The sequence below is a fragment of the Lichenostomus cassidix genome, chromosome 3, assembly GCF_008360975.1.
Source record: "Lichenostomus cassidix isolate B80296 chromosome 3, HeHo_3.0, whole genome shotgun sequence".
In the NCBI taxonomy this organism is placed as follows: Eukaryota; Metazoa; Chordata; class Aves; order Passeriformes; family Meliphagidae; genus Lichenostomus; species Lichenostomus cassidix.
This window is the reverse complement of record NC_139483.1, coordinates 24,983,439-25,000,877: the sequence shown is the minus strand read 5'-3', so window position 1 is coordinate 25,000,877 and position 17,439 is coordinate 24,983,439. Positions and strand designations below refer to the sequence as shown.

The 17,439-nt window shown below is 38.7% G+C and overlaps 1 protein-coding gene across 6 annotated transcripts in view; it reads right to left on the bottom strand.

Moving 5' to 3' along the window:
* PPM1B (protein phosphatase, Mg2+/Mn2+ dependent 1B) overlaps positions 1-17,439 on the bottom strand; it is a 58,751-nt gene that overhangs the window by 25,841 nt on the left and 15,471 nt on the right. For 5 of the 6 annotated variants that reach the window (XM_085054991.1, XM_085054993.1, XM_085054989.1 and 2 more), the window contains exon 2: positions 7,385-7,529. The gene's annotated coding sequence lies outside the window, so the exon portion shown is untranslated. Of the gene's footprint in view, positions 1-7,384; positions 7,530-14,917; positions 15,262-17,439 lie in introns of all 6 variants that reach the window. The other variant, XM_085054990.1, reaches the window with a different exon arrangement.

Here is a 17,439-nt window from a genome sequence, read left to right as displayed (position 1 = left end):
AGTGCACCATCATGGGTAGAGGCATCTGGTATTTGAGGCAATAAGCCATGCTGGAGGAAATTTATGATGATCTGGACAACAAGCAGTCATCCAAAGACCCAGACAAAGCCAAGTGCACATGACCCATGTGGTGGAAGTTTGCATGGGATGCACCACTGTCACATGCCAACTTATTGGTAGTAATGACCTGAAAAGATGGAGAAGGACAAGTGGGGGACAAATCAGCCAACAATGCAAAGAAAATGCTTCTTCCTTGCTATAGGCCTATACCTTGGCTGTGGACAAGGAAGGCAGATGCATCCTATTCCCCACCTGTATGGACCAGTGTTCCAACTATTAGGAGTAATCACATACAGCACAGGCCACCCTGTGGTTTTACTTGTGTGGGTAACATGAGGACACAAAGTGGGATGGAAAATCTGCCTTGACCCTAGAGGCATGAGTAGGGGTGTTGCAAGGAAAAACAATCACAAGACAGGGTTCCTGCAGGACATTGCTGCCCCAGTCTCTAGTGGGCAGTTCCCCACACAGATTAGAAGGGCTGCTCTTACTCCTGATCTTCAAGGGGCTTCTGATTTACATTTACAAGTGAACAGTGAATACTACAACCAGAACTAGAGGTGACCTGTCTCCAGCCAGATGGAGGCAAGAAACAGCTGGGTTTACTGGACTGTGTGGATTGGATGACTTGGAACAGCAGACCTACAGGAGTTGAAGTCTCCAGCAAACACTGCTGCACAGGGGCAGGCACCATTTGTGCTTCTGGAGTGACAGGGCAATCCCAACAGCTAACTCTGCTGGAGGCCAAAGTGAGCCTGACTGGGAACAAGTGGCAAAAGCACCTCCTTGTGCCTGGCCCTGTGACTCCAGCGCATCCTTTGCCTAAACTATCTCAGGAGGGCGAACTTCAAGGATCCAGAAGCCCTTACTGGGCTTTTGGAATAGCTGCCTTTAAGACAGTAGAAATTAAACAGCTGTCTACCTTGCCCCATCTCCTGGAGGACACTTCTGGTGTGGGTTTGCTAAGGGTCAAAGAACAACAGGTGCCATCACAACAGTGCACTGGCAGCAATATCACACCAACCAAGACACCCTGATGCCATCCATAAGTTGATTTGTCAAATGGAGAGCGAAGGAGTGACCAGCAAAATGCACTCACTCTCCAGCAGTGCCACATGGCCAGCACAGACTAACAGCAGTCTGTCATGGCCTGAATGAAGCCATGCCACCTCTGAGTCCAGCTATGCCAGACCTGCTGGACCTTCAATACAAGCTGGAGTCAGAGGCAGCCAAGCAGTATGCCACAGTTGATACTGCTAATCCAGTTTTCTCAAGCCACTGGCAACTGAGTACAGACCCATTTGGTACACCTGGAAGTGACTACTCCAGGGGTGGAAACACAGACCTACTATTACCCATGGACTGATCTAAACAAGGCAAAGTTCTAGAATACCTAATACGTGGATGACAGTACTGTGTGGGGCAATACAGTAACATAAGTTTTTGAGAGAGAGAAAAAATAGTTCAAATCTTTCTGAAAACTGGTTTTGTCATAAAACAAAGAAACATCAAGTGACCTGAACAGGAGATCCAGTGATCATCCACAAGACTGTATTTGTTCAAGGGCCTGGGTGCACTTGGTGCATAATGCAGAAGGATGGGAAAGCCCAACGTGAAACTCAAAGGGATTTGATTCTGGGTAAGAACAGAGAATGATTTGAACTGTATAATGTTATTTGCTATAAAATATTGTAGGTAATCACTACTATGGCTGTTAAATTCCATGTCAAGGGTATTGTAATAGAATTACCCAGATTAATGATGAATAAATTTTGATGACAGAACCAGATGAGCGCAGCAGTGATGGAAGTAGTGCTGCTTCAGCACAAAACAGTCCAGCACTACACACACACTCTCCTGCCCTGAAGGACTACTATGACAGATGAAGCCCAAAGTCATGGACTAAATAAATTCAACAGAAATTTTGGAGGGATGGCTCATATACTATTGGAGTATCTCTGTGTATATCTATCAAAATACAGGAAAAGTCATAGGGATTACGTGGGAAAGTGTGGAACCTGGGTAGGATGCAAATGGTATAGAATAAGGGTTGGATATAGTCCTGCTTTCAGGTGGGATAGAGTTAATTAATTTTCTTCCTAATAGCTGGTATAGAGCCGTGGTTGGGATACAGACTGAGAATAATGTTGATAGCAACAACTGAAAACATCAGTGTGTTATGCAGTGTTTATACTAAGTCAAGGACTTTTCTGCTTCTCATATCCTGCCAATGGAGAATGCTGGAGTGGCACAAGAAGTTGGGAGGAGACACAGCCATGACAGCTGGCCCAAACTGGCCAAAAAGATACACCCAAACATATGACATCATGCTCAATGTAAAAACTGGGAAGAAAGCTGGCCAGGGGCTACTGCTCAGGAACTGGCTCACATTAGTTGGCAAGCAGTGAGCAATTGCATTGTGCATCACTTGTTTTGCATATTTTAATTATTTTTCTTCCTTCCCTGTCCCATTTAAAAGTCTGTGTCTCAACCCATTAATTTTCTCATTTTTATGATTCTCTTTCCCATCCCACTGAGGAGGGAGGAGGGGGAGTGAGCAAGCAGTTGTGTGGTGCTTAGTTGCTGGCTAGGGTTAAACCATGACAGCAACCAACACATAATTACATTATCAATGTCTAAAAGCCATAATAAAAGTTTTTGTAGATACTATAAAGTAATTTTCACATCACATGTCAGTTTCAAAGAGAACATCAGAACTAAACTAATACCTTGATGGCCAACAGTCCCAAAGGCAATAAGATATCTTTTCATAATATGAGAATGGTCCAACATAAATCTTTTGGGCTTAGATCATAAAAGTGTACTGTAAAATGTTTCTTCCTCAGAAGGATTCACTCAACAGGCTAGTCATTTCTAATAAGTCAGTGCTGTGGAAAAGAAACAGCGCCAGAGTTTCCTGTTACAAAGCACATGTGCTCCTGCTATAAAAAAAGAATGACATTTCAACAGAAAAAATGCTGCACTAGATATTAAAGATGTAAATGATAAATAATCAAAGTATCTATGACAAACAATTTCAAAACTAATGGAAAGTGAAGGAAGAAGTAATTTCTCTGGTTTAAGTAAAAACCAAAAAAAATAAAAATCAAACTTTAGTCTCGGTAGAAAGCTCCTCTGTCTCCATCTTGCAGTCTCTCTCTAGTGTCTATTATGTACACATACAGACTTTATGCACTACATGTGTCTACACACAGTGCAGACAGTTTTGGATTTTGATACCAGAAAACTTGGTCTTCCTTTTAACTTACTGACCTCAAAAATGCTGGCACTACATGAATTTACCTTAGGCCAATAGTTATTGAAGCTTTGAGCAAGAGCTCTACTTGAAGCTTGGCTTTAACAGCTACTCTAACTACACAGCCACAAATACTCGCAGAATCAAACAAATTATTGCAATCCAAGAATAAGATATGAATGTTTTATTTTCACTTAAAAATGAACTACACAGAAGAAGAGTAATTACCATTCCTGGGATTTATTTGTGTGGAGGATTTTGTTTTGGTTTGAGGTGATCTGTGGCCATGGGTGTTGCCTTTAGGAAGGATGTCAGCTGACCAAAGATATTGACAGAAAGAAATTAAGTACCAACGTAAAACTTCAATATAGAGCCTACTACCAAAAACTTTTCCTGCCAGGATGTTGTGAAAGAAGCCAAATAGGCTTCAAAACCAGGAATTAAAAAAAAATTTGCAAGTCATCACCATCACCAGGTAGCATATATGCCTAGGAGCTACAGCTATAATTTTCAAATTAATTTCAGCATCTCTATAGTTACAACAGTTGGGGGAAAAGAACCAATAACAAAGATAAACAAAACACAACCTTTCCCCACCACATTACTTTTAAACCAGCAAGTTACAAAGGAGATGAAGATTTGAGAAAGAACAAAACAATCACAGGCATAATTTAATGCTGTAGATCCACATCTATTTTCAATGTCAGTATCACTACCTGAAAACATTAACGCTTCTGCCCTGCCACAGCTACTCACCACTACATTGTGCCAGCAATTTCTTTTCTTTCAGAACTGCTGGCTGAGATGTTTTTGCCCTTACTCTTTGAACTGTTCCACTGAAGAAGTGCAAAGTTAGCTTTAGTATTTTGAAACTTTGTGACTTTGACTGCAGTGGGTTTGGAAGCCAGCAGCTTAGACAGCAGATTCAAGGGGACTGTAACCTTGAACAGAAAAGACAAAAAAATAGAAAGGAGCACCAGGAGCTAGGTTAAGGGCTAAAACCTTTCTAGCTATGTTGTTAACACCAGAAAAACATAAACTTGTGGTCCTTTCAGAGGTTAATTTTACAGTCTGCTTTCTTGCACATGGATGATGCTACTTAACTACAGATCTTCCAGCTCAGCTTATGCAGCAACCATCTGTCTCCCATGGACAAATTGCACATTTTATGCTGAGGCTTATTTTTCTGGAATGCAGCTTGATAGAGATCATACCTCAGATACTTAAGATGAACTTCACAAAAAACTTCAAAGTGGACTCTGAATCTAGCTTTCTAACCTCAGCACTTAGTACAAAGTCATCAGTGCTCAGGCTGATGTATTTTTTAGACACAGAATCTCTTTAATGCAGTTTCCGTATTATTCAAGTCACAGAAGTCAGTTTCACACAGTTCTGTGGCCAAAAGAAAACTTAAAAAAACATGCAGTGTTTTCCTATTTAGCTACATAGAATTCTATGCTTGCCAGTGTGACTTCTGATTATCAGCAGCCCTTAGCTTCAACTGGCACCACTGCTAGGGACTTAACTGAAGAAGCATGCAGTGTCATTCTCAGTAAGAATAAGACTACTGTAGTCAATGGCTTAATGAATGTCATTTATCTCAGGTTTTCAGGTAACAAATTCAGCTTTTCTTTACCAAGACCTCCCCTGAACACTATGAAGACCGGGAAATTTAATCCTGGTTGTTACCTGCAAAGAGTTTATCGGAGTTACAGAGTAACCATACAAAAAGTAGAACATAACATAAGCAAATACCCAGGCTGGTTCACCAAATCCAAAACCACTGGGCCCAGGCAGCGCAAAGCAGACTACTGCTGCCAGCACCTGTCCGGGAACAGAATGAAAGCTCAAGTCTTTAAGAGTAAAGATAGCTCTGCATAAGTCAGCATTCATGCTCTTGCACCATGTTCTTGGAACAGAAATTTGGTGCACGGACACTTCAGTGAAGTGTGCCTACCTAGTTAATTCAGATATTACCTGTCCAGGCTTATTATCCTTGAAGTCACAATTTGTCCTTAACTCAAACCCTGCAACTCAGTGTGGCTTTATTATACTACCTGGAAGTCTGCACTGTATTGCTGCCTAGCCCTACTGATCACACTATGACAAGACTTATATCGTATGACATTTGCTAAAATTCCTTGTCTGTATCTGCTCATATTTCCTACAGCCAATAAGCACATTCTCACTTCTTTACTGGGATGGTCAAAACAGATACACATGTCGCACTACAAAACATTAACTTATCATAAAAGTGATCCTTTGCAAACGAAATTTATAATTATTTCTGGGCAGAACTGCTGTTTTCATTTTCTTAATTCAACAAAAGACCAAGTATGTTGAGTTAGATTTTGTTTGTTCCTTTTCAATCATTAATCAAACAAACAGCAGCCAGGTTTTTACTGCAGAAATAGCACCTCAGGTTTTGAAGGAAAAGAACCAAAGTTTGTCCACTACTGTACTGGTATTAAAACTGAAGAATTTTACTCATTGGCATGACACAGTATGTCACTAGGAGTGAGCTCTTCCTTGCTCCGAATTTAGACATTTAAGACAACTTCTCTTACCTTTTTCAAAGTCTGTTTACAAAAAGCTTCGGACACAGTTTTGTGAGAATAGGGCAGCAATAAATCACCTATTCATATCATCGCTGAATTATTTCTAAATAGGTCTGAAACACCAGAATTATTATTCTGCAGCAGGTCTGCAAAACCACAGTAAACCAATAAACCTTTTATTTACATAATTGAAGGGTAATTTCTTGATTCACACAGAAATCTGAGGAAGCCAGACAAGGGCTGGGCTAGATGAGTGCTAAAGGTCCACTCAAATTATGTCTGACTTGCACAGTATAAGAAGGGTTGTGCTTTTTTTCAACATGTTACATCAATGCAAAATAAGTACCTTCAATCAACACAACAATAACAAAAAACCTCAAAAACCACATTTGTCCCTTCTTTCATTTTAGCAGCAGAACAGTCAACACCATCTCCTTGGCACAAACCTGCCACTGACTTACAACCTATGCATTACTGAGTATCAGAGTAAGACAGATTGAACTGCTTCAGACCAACAGTCCAGACTCCAGCCTGCCACTATTCAAAAGTGGCAAGCAACTCTTCCTGTCAAAGACACCAACATATGAAATCAAGACTGAAAAACCTTAACTTGGTCATAATTCTGAAGATTTGACACATGCAATAAAGATATTTCAAAGACATCAAAACACATAGTTCCAGTTCAAAAAACGGAACTAAACCCTTCAGAAACATACAAGCCAAAATATGCAATCTCTATGACAGGAATTTGTGGTGATGTGGGATTTTTTTCCATTACTATGGTTTTATAGCATTGTATTTATCCCTTTTAAAAAAGAATTCAAAGAACATTGACTCTTAGCTCCCTATACACAAGTTCAGAAGAAGGTGACAGAGTGTGACAAGAGTTCTCCATCATCATCAGATAAAGTTAATGACAGAAAACCAGCAGCCAAAATATTTTCCCTGACCTGGAAAAAAAGACATCAACCTTTACCCTTGAAAAGGTGATTCAAAAGCTGAAGCTACAGGGAACCTTGCAAGAGAAATTGAGAGATTTTCTGTAACTGGTTAAAACAGGTAATTTAAGTAGTACTGCTGCTGTTAGTGCATTTAAGGAAATACAGACCTTGTAGTGAAAAAAGCCACATGCAGACAGTAAACTGATCTCAACACACAGTGGGCAAAACACTTCATAACTTTTACTGACACTGCACAGTCTTCAGTGTCAGAACATAACTTTTCCAAAATCTGGGTCAGCAGACATTTTAGGTGGCAAAAAAATACATTTCCCTGCCCCCCTTTGTATTGTAACAGAAAGAAGCTACACTTGAAATTATATTTCCTCTCTATTAAAAAAATAACAGTAAGCAAAATTCAAATACATTTAAAGAAGGAAAAACATAACTTATCCAATCTGTTCAGAAATTTCCATTAAATCCATGGTCATAAATTGCAAATTAAAAACACAGTTAAAGTAAAAGCAATTACATATTCCAATAAATTTCCAAGTGGCAGAATTCGTTCTTACCTGTAATTTTAACCTTGTCAAGGTTCTAGTTCAGTGCTGAAAGAATTAGTTTACATTCCTGCTGCCAAGAAGCATGTAACAGAATGACTTGCAAAACCTTGAGATAACAGTACAGGACACAACATCTGCTTTATTTTGGTATTTCCTAGAAAGAAACAAAGGAAGTAGTTAGCTACTCCAGATGGTGTACAACAGATTTGTACATGACTTTTTTCCATGAATACAACTTTTCCTAAATAGAAGTGTTTGAACTAAAGCTGTGCGTGGACATGCAAAGACCTTTCAGTAAACTCTCTAAACACCATATTCAAAATTCATGCTAACAAAGAATCAGATTAATTTTTTTTCTCAATTTCCTTCACCAACACTGACAAGCACTTAAAAAGTCATCAGCCTATTACGTGCCATTCAAGTCCCTAAATTCAGTAACAGAAGGAACAGCTTTTGCATGCCTGCTAGCATCCCTGTGCTATGTCTTAATTTTATTCACCTACACAGATGACTCCTTGAGTGTTTGACAAGATTTAAACCCACCATGTGCAGCAAGAGTAATTTATAAGCTCTTTATTCCTCTTCCTTAGATGTAAAAATGTTCAAGAATTTAAAACAAAAGTAATAATCTTCAATTGCAAAAGTATTTCAGATCCTCTGAAATAAAATTAACCAGAAATTCAGCTTAAAATATAAGAGTAGCAAATAACTAACAATACAAATTTGTGGATCCACAACAGCATCTACCCATTGTTTTGAACAGGATGCAAATGCCCAAAATTCTTCATGGATCAGGGTCTACATATTTAATCTAATACAGACCACTGTATCTTACAGAAGTTGTCATGAGAGTACACCGGTAGAAGGAACTATTGCAGGGAAAGTTCTGAATAACAGCCAGTTTTGTCTGGGGCAGGAGGGAAATACAAGCCTTACAGTGACACTGAAGATTTTAAACTGGTAACAGCACTCTGAAGAGCTGAGTGATATAGGAGACCTACTGCAGACCTTGACTTTAAGGCCACTGATGGAAGAATGGACATATGACAACATTTCATTATGGCTTGCCTCTTCCAAACACTAAATAGTGCTTTTCAATTACTTAAAAGTGTCATAAGCACAAAATTGCTCAAAAGGACTACTTTGTCACTTTTTGGAGAACTCTAGGAGTTCAGTAAGTTTTATGCCTGTAGCTCTACACTGCTGCAAACCCTGTATTTTCCCCAGCATTCTCTCTTCTTGCACATTACAACAGAATGGATTGTTCAAGGAACCAAACTAATCCAGAAAAAGTGAACTATTTCCTATCACCTATTTGAGACCTAAGACCTATTTGAGGTCTCCAAGCCAGCTTAGGAAGTGCCAGATCAGACAAGTGCCAATGACAGAAATGCAGAACCAGGAGCTGATGCCAATTCATATTTGTTCCAAATACTGTGTAACTACACCTTAAGCAGTATCCACTAAATCATTAATGAACTCTGGCAAAGTATCCTAAATCATTGTATTGGACTCTCAAATGGTAAAGAGCGCTCCTCAAATGGTAAAAAAGTTTCAGTAAAAAAATTGTTTCCACATCCAGGTACTTGAGGGAATAACATAAAACACACCCCGCACAGATCCACAAAGTTGTGCAAAATAGCTTAACTCCCTCTTCTTAAACACACAACGTTTTAGGGCACAGACACAAAACACGTGGCTGGGAAACACAAAATACAGCTCCCTCCACACACAATCTCCCACCTTCAGATGACCCCCCAGTTAGGAGAGTTACAAGGTGCTTGCACAATGAAGTGCTCAGGAGCCTCAGTGCTTCTGATGTTAATCCAGTGGATTTCAAAAGTGACAAAGCCACAAAAGCAAAACTGGAAAATGAGCATTAGACTTTTCAGAAGCAAGAGCCTCAAGCCCTCCCAAATTCTACTCCACAGATGTGAGAGCATTCCTTAGACAGAGATGACTTTTAGCCAGAAGACAGGTTGCTTACAGTAGGGCAGATTCAAAAATTGATATTTTGGGCTAAGAGCATTTTACCTCAAAATATTATTGTATTTATAGAAATTCTATCTACACTGTCTCACTTCTCAGAAGTGAGAAATACAGTATTTAGTGTCCCACAACACAAAAGCACCTTAAGATATAGCCTCCACCACTGAATCTGGCACAAAGAAGGGACACTACTTCTACTTAATCTACACAGTAGTGACTCTTATCTCTCTTACCTCTCCAAATAAATCTGAATGGGTTTTTTCCCCCTCAGTATGAAAAGACACTTAGATTCATGATAGAGCTTTGGGATAACAACCCATTATAGCCAGCTTCTAATAAACTGAGTGCCACAAATGCTCACAATACACAAATGTAAATGCCTTGTCCAGACTGCTCATCATAAATTACATCACAAGAATAAAGCTGAATGCTTCCTATTAAAGGCTTAACAAAATTATAAGATGTATTAAGCGTTTTATTCGGGCTACTTTAGTCTTTGTACTATGCAAATGTGTAGTATTTTAGTAGGACTGAGATAGTTCAGTAAACTTTTTTTTGCTATTAAGACACCAGCACCCTACAGTAGGATAGTTTTTAACTGAGAAAAACTTAAAATATTCCTGGACTAATAAAGCATTTGAATTTGACCACGTTTAAAGTATTTTCTTCAGAAGGTAAGACCAAACAGACAAAGCCATCGTAAGTAATTCATTGCTGAAATACTAAACTCAATATTCCAAAATACACACATTTAAAAAAAAAAAAAAAGGTTTTTTAAAAATCTTTGACGGATTTGAAGAACACTGCCGTGTTACTTTACAGAGTGCAGGCATCAAATGCTGGTTTTCCTGATTATTAAATACACACTAAATAATGCTGGTAGCAAAGCATTAATGATCCTCAAGCTGAATCCTAACGTTTAAAACAAGCAAAACCACTACAACATTCAGTTCTTTGCAAGTTTTCAGACTCTGGTCAGAGAAGTACTAGAAAAACAGTGTATTTATTCTTCCTCACAATCAGACCTGGACTCTGACCTTTCATGGATTACCAGATCATTGCTGCTTTAAAACAAGCAAACAAACCAACTCACTGACTGAACAGCAACAGAGTTATAATCTAATGTGCCCTGATCCACCCTATGATAGCACAATACTATCACTGCCAATACTGAAACCCCAGAACTGTAAACTGGGTCACACACACACACACAAAAAGATTTTGCAGAAGACAGAAGAAGAGAGAAAGAAAAGAGCAGCAGTGTACGCCACAGGTTAGCTAGCAAACCACAACCTACCAAGTGCAGGTTTTCCAACATACAGGATAATGAATTCTCTCTACGTGTGTTAAGTGGTTCTTGGTTCTATGCAAAAACATTGTGAATCAACCAAGATTGACCAAAGTTTTGATTTGTGGGTGTGGGGTTTTTTGGTTAATTTTTCCCCCCCTTTTCAAACATGGAAGCTGCACTGAAACATTCATATTACACAGTTAAAGTAAGGAGAACTAACTGAAGTTCAAAACTAAAAACTCTATGACACAGTTTAGGTGCTTTATCCTTTTGGAAGCAGTTAATATAATTGGGTTTTGAAAAATGTGCAAAAAGTATCCTTCCACTGTGTTTTAGAAATAACAGCCAGAACTTCTTAAAAAGCTAAATGTGTTGAAATAAATTTACCTGGAGTTCCAGTCAAAGTTTAGTTCAGCAAGTTGAAGTTTGCAGTTCAAACTTCTATAACCAGTTAGTAATTTAAACTATTAAATGATGCATTTCCAACTGGAGTACACTATTAGACCAGCATTTCACACTCACCTAAAACCTTGATAACCATGGGCTTAGCCATTCTAATTAGGTCTGTACTTATAAACATCACCTCACAAATGGTGGACATAAGTTACAGCATCAGAAAGCTGCTCTTTGATACATCTTACAAAAGCTATTCTGAACATTCCTCCTGCAGACCAGTCTTGAATACGTATTAGCACTTTTGTAATTCCTAAACTCCCTGTGACTCACTCTCAGGTAAGTTGTAGATCAGTAAATTCACATCATGGCTGTGTGGATTTCTTGGCAGCAATGGTAGCTTAAGTGATACTTGCTCTCAGTAGCCTGCTCCCATTCCACGCTCTGGGGCTGTGCAGACATACAGACAGCTATGCTGCTACAAGTGAATGCCTGAAGCAGAGACTGCTCATCTGGCTGATGAGGAAATCAAACTTTTTTGAATTATACAAGCAAAAGATGAAGGAACACCGAAAGCCAGCCTTACTGGAACTCAAAATGCACACATGCAATCTGCATTTGCCTGCTGGGAGATCACTGGCAAGCACTTACTCCTCTGTTCTTCTGTAATAGATCAGAGACATGCTTAGCGCAACTCAAGCAGAGAAATGTGGAATCATCTCTCCATCAGTTATGCTGGGCAGCTCTGCAAACAGCCAGCTTTAAGGAGAGATGAGGCTGAAGAGAGCAGCCATCTAACACGCTTCAGTAAAAACACCCAAGTACAAAACTCTTTCACTTTCAGTCATCTGATCTTTAGCCGAACTGAAGAGAAGAAAATACCTTCAAGAGTTAAAATGTATTCCATTTACATGTTAGTTTTCTTTTTGAAAAACTCCTCCACTGAAACAACAAAACACTGTAACCAGAGGACTTTTACTTTGAACAAACAAGTTTATTGGGGCTGCTAGGACTTTCTAGAGAAAAGCTTCCAGAAGTTTCTAACTAGCTTTTATCTTATCTTACATAATAGCTATAGTGTAAGTAAAGTTCTAGGTGCACATTATGCCTTCCACAGCAATCTGGGAGTCATAGATTGAGAAAGATGTGTTTGTATTCTGTAGGGGTTTGCATTTTACCTTGATGCAAAGGGCAGAGCATACAGTCATTCATCTTCCCAATGGAGATTCAAAATTCCAACTCAGACACACTGAAGTGATATGCATGGGCAATATCATGTTTACAGTTACTGCAATGCCTATCATTTGAGCACATTCTTATAGTGTTTCCCCATGAGGTAAATTTAATACCACATTACTAGCTAGAACACATGGGTAGCAATATCGAATGAGTGAGTTTGAAAACATCTGTCCATCTGTTGTCTCTATTAACACCTGGCCTTCAAAATGATATTTTAAAAAACACAACCACTACAGGTAGACTACTTAGATTTTGTCAATGTGCATCTGCATAAAACAGCCCGAGCATTGGTCGGATATTCTGAGAAAGAACCCACCACACCTGGCACCTGATAACATTACAAGGCACATCTTTTATGAAGTCCTCTGGGCCAAAAGAGCATGTCCCTAAACCATACCTCACTTCACAGTCTCATCCATTCTACCTGCTATGGCAGTATTAAAGAGCATTCAGAGTCTGTCACTCCTTTCCCTAGAGGAGCAGGGTATTAGCACACTATAGTGTTATTCAAATTCAGAAGAAATACTGAAAATAAAAACTTTCTCTGTTGATTATGCAATAGAAAAGACTTAGCCCTTTCTAGTTAAGCCTTTCAAAGAAGGCATCTTAAGCATAAAACCATTAAAAACTCCTACAGAATCAACTGTCAGTGAAATTAGAGAAAGCAACAACACAGTTCAGATCACTTAGTTCAGTAGGAAGTACGTGCTTTTGGATAATAAAGAAGCTCCATTGTTACAAACTTCATTGCTGGATAAAGAGGTAAGAAACCTGACACAATTGCATAATTCCATTACTCAGATAGCAAAGGTTACTCAGCTACAAAATTTTAAGATGCTTTAGCTGTAGGTTACAGTCAGAAAATCTGATAGTTTTCAAAAGACTAATATCCTTCTGAGTGTCTCATAGGAAATGGTCACAAAGGGAAAGACCAGATTATCTGCAGATGCCTACCTTGACTAATTCCTCTCTGAAGAGTTTTCAGTGATTTTTAAGCCAGAGTCCTCAATTACTGTATGAATTACATCTTGCTACTATCATTGAAGCCAATTAGGAATTTTTTTATCCCCAATACCACATCTTAAATTTCTGATGTTCCTGATGCCAAAAATAAAGCTTAAACCTGGTTTATATATGTCTTTCTGCACAGGTCATGTATTTAGAGCAAACATCCCACAAAGGATTCTCAAAGGCACAACAGCATCACATTTTGTCTATTAGGGAATTAAGCTATTACAATATACACATGCCAACTAATCACATTTTTCCCTATGTTACAAACATAACACATGCAACTCTAAATGTGACCACAAGTATATCCCAAATTTAGAAGGAATTTAAACTTGACAAAGTGGGGTGAAAAATAAGAAAAAGTATCAAAACAGTACTTCTTAGCACCAGGTACAAAAAATACAGCAAGAATTCTCTAATGCTGATATGTTTGACAAAGACAGAAATCAAGATGCATCAAATTTAAAAGGGATAACAAATGTGGTTTTATTTCTATATATATGATACCAATGATCAGAGGAAGGACATCCCCTCTCTTGAATAAGGTTCTTCCTCATCTTCCAATGGTAAGTCTTCAGGTACAAATGCACTAAAACTGAGCCATCACAGCAGATTTAAAAAAAAACCTTGGCCACTGCTGATGTGCAGACAGTTACAGGAGGCATAAATTCTCCGCCACACTACTTAGACACTTGGATCTATTTGTAGCTTTTTTTAGCCATGTTACCACTTGCTAAATTTATATACATCATGAGTTAAATTAAATGCAAAAAAGGTCATTCAACACCACAATAAAATCACCAGCACGTTCAAATTGATAACATAAGAAAACCAGTGGTACAAGCTGCCAAATATTAAGAGTTACGATACCATAGGCATTTTAATGTTTACTGCAAAGCACGCAGCTTGGAAAGAGAGATTTCAAAGCATCTGTTATGTCAACTCACAGCCTACACACAATCTTTCAAAAGAAGTAATTTAAATAATACAGGAACTGAAGGCTCCAAATAGGAATTGTTAAAATACATAGCTATTATTATCTCTCAATTACAGTTTTAGAACATTTTTTCCCTTTGTCTCTTCCATGTTAAGATGCTGCTTCTAATTACTAGCAAAGTTACTTCAGTAACAGCACTGTATTACTATTAAGAGAATCAGCACTTAGAAATGTAATGGCAATTAAAATTTTTAAAGAGGGTCCATTTGTTAAGAAAGTAATCTCCTTACTGCTAACACAGATTTATCACCTTCCTAAATAAACTTCATTTGATTCATTTCAAGTACGGCATATCTCACAGCATTTTTAAGGCAATTATAAACAAAAGCTGAAAAGAACCAGCTGATCCTACATGATATATAATTCTGTACTCCCATACTGTAACAGAACCGATATACCTGTAATCATATGATATTCAATCCACAGCATGGCATGCAAAGTCATGTTTCAGATCAGAGATGACTAATCAAGACTATTTCAGAAAACACACTACTCCCCCCTCTCTTTTACAGCATGCTCTAGGTTTTCCATCAGGCTATAGAAACTTTTTAAGATGAAGCCTAAGTCTAATTTAAAAAATTACTATCTCTAGGAACTGCAGAGTGAAGCAAATTTCCATTACCTTTTTTTCTGGCAGCAGGCTCCAGTATCGTTGCCTGGACACATGGAATCTTTCAGGTGTCTGCATTGAGTCTATCTGAACTGCTTCACTTGTCATCTAAACAGAGGAGTATTTGGCAAGAAGCAGCCACTTGGCAACTTGCAAGCCTGAAAACTCAAAGTTTTGTCCAATTCAGACTGCAACTTCAATTCCACAGTAAGTCACTTGGACTCACTTTTAATCAGTAGTTTAAACTCTCAATTTGCAACAGATATTTCAATGCTGAAGTTTCAGATATCTCTATTGAGTAAAAACTGTTTTAATTTTGCCACTATACAAGTATCACAATACATGTTGGACTACACCTGCAAAAATTCAAAGGGCAATTTTGTCAATAAGAATGTTAAAACTTACATACAAGAAGATCATGCCAATTTTTAAGAAGTCATTATTAGAGAAGGTGCTTAAGGGCATTGCAGGCAGTCAGTGCAGTAATGACAGGTCTACATATGCCTGACAGCCAAAAGGATTCCAGGAAAGTTAGTATGTTAATAATTCAACATTCACTTTATGCTACTCATCATTTCAGACATCAGCTGCAGGCAAATTTGGATAACACAGATTAAGACACCATCTCCAGCTCCACCAAAGGTTACTACTGCTCCTGTACAGTGTTGGCCGCAAGACATGCCCTTGCTGGATTGAACAGTGATGGGAACATCTTAGCACAAAGACACATTAAGAAAACACATTAATTGTAGCAAGGGGGCAAACACCCTACTCTGTCATCCCATTTAAACGACAACTTGTCAAGACATTGTAAAGTCATTTCTATATTCCAAAGCTCACATCTCAGCCTTACCACTTCACCACCATAAAGCTTAACCTGCATGTATTCTATACTAGTATAACAAACTACCTGAATTGAACTAGGTATCTATAAAATAATCATGGCACACAAAGGAATACCCTTAAGTATTCAGACTTGCAGAATGACAACTGAAAAAATCAGATGAATTTAGCAGTTTGAAAGAAAAGCAGACAATTGGCTTGGGGATTACACAAATAATTCAGTAAAACCTACTACATAAAGAACAGACCCCCAGCCACAAAAAAATCAGAAATAGGAACATGAATAGAAGATTGCTGATCTGAGCCTTCAAACAGATGTTGAATGCAGCACGAGTGCTGAGTTCAGTAGGTTTCCACCCCCCCAAAACTGAAGAGCTAGCATTAGGCAACCAGCTGCCTACATTAAGTGATACTTATTCATTAGTCCCCAAAACATCTCCCATGTCCTGCTGAGCACCTCCAACATCTCTTCTATGACTGGAGACCACAGCCTTGTATTCCCTTTCCTATGTAAACACCACCTCAGTAAAGGGATAGCTAGGTTCTTCTCCAGTCTTCATAGAGTGGTTTGGGTTGGAAATGATCTGAAGACCACATAGTTCTAACCCACCTGCTACAGACAGGGACATCTCTAACTAGACCAGGTTGCTCAAAACCCCATCCAGCTTGGCCTTGGATACTGCCAGGAATAAGACATGCACGATTTCTCTGGGCAACTGATTCCAGTGCCTCACCACCTTTACAGTAAAGAATTTATTCCTAATATCCAATCTAAACCTACCCTCTTGCAGCTGAAAGCCATTACCCATGCCCCATCACAGCACACTCTTGTAAAAAGTCCCTCTCCAGTTTTCTTGTAGGTCCCCTTTAGGTACTGGAAGGCTGCAATATGGTCTCCCTGGAGCCTTCTCTTCCCCAGCCTGAACAACATTGAGTCTATCAGCTTTTCCTCAAAAGAGAGATGCTCTAGGACTTCTAATCAGCTTCACAGCCCCATAAAAAATAAATGTATATACTTTTATATATATTTATCCTCCACTCTTCCCCGGGAATGGCATGGCAATAACACAAGCATTATTAATATTTTTTTAAACTGTGCATGTAAACTGAAGGCAAGGGCATCACTGCTGAACAATGCTAACAGCTCCCACCACCTGGTTGTGCTCTAACTTGTGGAAAGGTGACAACTGTCAACATGCTCAAAGCTATGGCGCTATTGAAAGAAATGCATTTACCATTTCCTCCAAAATGCAGCAAACCTGCCCTCTGAATCCCAATTATTTCCTGACATTCTGAAAGTGACCGAAATATTACTCACGAGTGTGTTCACTCTCTGCATTCACAGAGGATGACAACAAGCTCAGCACAGGATCACAAAGTAAACAAAGAGTTACTAAGACACTGTGAATTTAGTCAGACATTCCGTATCATGCAACTTAGTGTATCAGTTTTGTAATTCACAACCCCTATACCACCCAAAAGACAGATCTGCAAGAAACATTAGCTACAAGTAGCAACCTTAACTTAGTTAAGGAACATAGCCACAGCTAGGTTATATAGCTCTGATCATTAGTGCATTTCAACAGAAATATATAGAAGTATTTAAAACTTAATTCAGAATCATAACATTCCGCAAGAATAATATAAGATGCAGGCCAAGAACTCAGGAACAGTATCATTTTGCCAAGACT